Genomic DNA, 3,189 nt, shown 5'->3' with positions numbered 1-3,189 from the left:
GAGGTGGATGGTGTCAGCCAGTCTCCCTGCCGGCTCCTCCGCAGACCCTGTTAGTCTGTATCATCCTCTCTGCCTGTACGCCACATCTCCCAGAATCAAACAAAATAACTTTTCTGCCCTTAAGTTTGAACAAATTGCTCCGCATTTGACGAAATGGAATAAGCTGAGGCGGTTGTTAGACCTGTCACCTCGCACTCAGAGGGTTTGTGGGTAGAAATGAAGCTTCAACCGCGGCCTGACTGTGTGGAGTGTGAACGTTCTCACTGTGTGTGTGTGTGTGGTTTTCTTCTCTTTTTCTTCTCTTTTTTTTTTTTTACTAGAGCCCTTTACTACTGCTGCTGTTCCAGGGATGGGCTGTGTGTTCGCCACGACCTTTGACCTGCTTGGTGCTAACCATGTCAGCAGTGATTGGCTGAGGCTCCTCCGATAACCCTCAGTAGATGAGCAGGAGAGAATTCATGACTGTCTGTTTGTTTACATGCTAAGTAAAGCTAACCTCCAGCTGTAGACTGGCCTGGACGTCTGTTTGGACGTCTGTTGATCTGCTCCGCCGTTGGCATTGGAGCGCTGGAGGAAATCACACCTTCAAAGGTGGAGATATATTTCTCATATATGTATATATATATATATGTGTGTGTGTGTGTGTATTACTGGGCTGTTCCTGACAGAGATAGAGTCCAGTGGGAACCTGGTAACACTGACATTGTGGACACCTACAGGACACTCATGTCTCTCTATCTTTAATATGATGTTGTCATGTTGAAAATAATAAAACAAATGTGTGTTGTGAATTTGGACTATAGACAGGACTTGATGTAGTTGCTAGTTTCAGGGGATTACTAAGGGTGTGTGATATTAACTTTTTGCCGATATCCAAAATCTTAATTTCTCTGATTCCGATACAGTGGGGCAGTGGTGGTTTTGGGAGTTCAGTGCCGCCTGATCACTAAGGTAATATTATGATGTTAGCATCATCTTTAGAAATTTCTTTATTTTTTTTCTTCACATATTTTCCAATCATGTAAAAATAATGAAACAACAGTCTCTTCGTCTCATTGTTGTGGTTGTTCTGCCCAGTACACAGTCAATGGAAAGAATAAGAATTAGACAGACGATGACTGAGAAGAAGAAGAAGAAGGAGAAGAAGAAGAAGAAGAAGAAGAAGAAGAAGAAGAAGAAGAAGAAGAAGAAGAAGAAGAAGAAGAAGAAGAAGAAGAAGAAGAAGAAGAAGAAGAAGAAGAAGAAGAAGAAGAAGAAGAAGAAGAAGAAGAAGAAGAAGAAGAAGAAGAAGAAGAAGAAGAAGCACAGAACACTTTTCGACTGAAAGTGTTTGGCTAATAAACTGCAGCGTGGCCCATTATACCGGGGGGAAACCAGCACAAATCTTTATCTCAAAGATTCCAGCGATGAACTCAAACAAAACAACCCAAGGATGGGATTTTCTTCCGCTCAAACTTTTAGAACTTTGTAAATCTACTTTCCATCCAAATGTCGCTTGTGCAAATCTTGGCTGCTCCCCTCAGTGGGGGAAGATGTTTTTCTTCTCCCTCCTGCTCTTAACTGTGTACCAGCGGTTCTAGAGGCTGTCATATTGCATCAGCGCTCTGCTGATTACTTCCACCTTGTCTCCCTCGTCAGGAAATGATTCTGACACGCACTCACACCCTGCTTTCTCTGCATCAATATGCGTGCGATGGAAAAACTGCAGACAGTAAATAAATAATGAAAGACAAGGTGAGGAGGGGGGAGGGAGGAGGGGGGAGTCAGGGAGGGAGGAAGGGAGGGAAGCGAGTGGAGGAAGGCGGCTTGATACATGTCGTTCTCTCTCCGTCTTTTACTCTGTCCTGCGTGCAATGCAATGTGGGAAAATGTTTCAGTGTGTTGTGTAATGGTCTACTGTACACAGAGTACACACATGTACACAAACAGAACTGCAACTAAGCTATAATTTTATTAAAATAAAAATACATTTTAATTTGAACCATACAGTCTTTTCTTTTTTTTCAGCTTAGTTTTAAGGCGAATGTGTGGCGACGCAGAGGAAGCGTCCTGAGTCCAAACCTCTAACAGGATTATCACAGAGACTGTGCTGCTGTGGAGGACACACTGAAGGTATAAGCACATCTGATCGGCCCACTCACCTCCAGCACACACCACCGGGGGCAGGGTATTAGACCTGAGTCCTGAACTCATCTCAGTATAAATCGGTAAAAAAAAACCAACCCTGCAGGCAAGTCAGAGACTCTTATTTTGAAAGAGTGATGGACAGAAATGTCCGTCAACACGAAGAGGAAGAATTCAGAAAGTTCTAGTAACTTTAAGTAATACAGGGTATAAACTTGGGGAGGAGTTTGTTTTAACTTCCATTTTTGCTTTGATTCCAAAGAATTTTCAAAGACTAACATTGACAACAGATGCCATAGCGCCCCCTAGAGATTCCGATGTGTCCCTCACAGTTTCTTCTATTGGGACCAGTAACATTAATATTAGCTCCTTTGCTCAAAACTCATGTTTGAAGATTTGTTTCTTAAACTGTTCATTGCCCAGAACTGGAGGCTGAAACCGTCGCAGTATTTACGGTGAGTATTCTGTAGTAGTTGTAGTTTTCATTAATATTCCAATCACTCGCCAGATTCTTCCACCTGTTTCTAGATCATCCTGTTCCTGTTCTGTTGGTGTTTTTTTTTTCTTTTTTTTCATTGTCAAATCACTCCAAATCTCCAACCTACTTCCGAACACCTGCTCTCCGTTTCCCTCATCTGGTCGTCGGTGTTTTTATCAGCACTTTTCTCTGCGTCACCTGCTGGAATGTCGCAGTCTGTTTCCCCCTGTGCTGCTCGTTCTGTGGACTGTGAGATTTGTGGTCAGGGGCTCTGCGTCAGTTCAGGTGAAGAAGCCATCTGCCTGTGGCTCCCAACTGGAGGCTGGAATCATTCTAACCTCATTTGCTTGTCTGGTACGAAAAGTACACGGAAAAAAAAAAATACAGAACAAAAAAATAAATTAAATTAGTGAGAGTACACCTCACCGAGTAAACTTATAACTTAATTAACCAACACTGTGTGTTTTTATTTATTTAATTAAACAGTTTAAACACAGGGATCTACCGGTGCCAAAGCTCCGCTCACTTTCTGTCCAGGTGTCTGTGTTAGCGTTCTGTTAGCTACCTTTGTTTTATGTCTCTTTATT

At 42.5% G+C, this 3,189-nt stretch overlaps 1 long non-coding RNA gene across 1 annotated transcript in view; it reads right to left on the bottom strand.

Moving 5' to 3' along the window:
* Window positions 1-1,992: 1,992 nt before the first annotated feature.
* Window positions 1,993-3,189, bottom strand: part of LOC112487503 (uncharacterized) — a 2,805-nt gene continuing 1,608 nt past the window's right edge. Inside the window, exon 2 of the long non-coding RNA XR_003050642.1 lies at window positions 1,993-2,953. This is a non-coding gene — a long non-coding RNA (uncharacterized LOC112487503). The remainder of the gene's footprint in view (window positions 2,954-3,189) is intronic.

This window comes from Cynoglossus semilaevis, chromosome 9 (genome assembly GCF_000523025.1).
Source record: "Cynoglossus semilaevis isolate Cse_v1.0 chromosome 9, Cse_v1.0, whole genome shotgun sequence".
In the NCBI taxonomy this organism is placed as follows: Eukaryota; Metazoa; Chordata; class Actinopteri; order Pleuronectiformes; family Cynoglossidae; genus Cynoglossus; species Cynoglossus semilaevis.
This window is presented reverse-complemented; position numbering and strand designations above follow the sequence as displayed.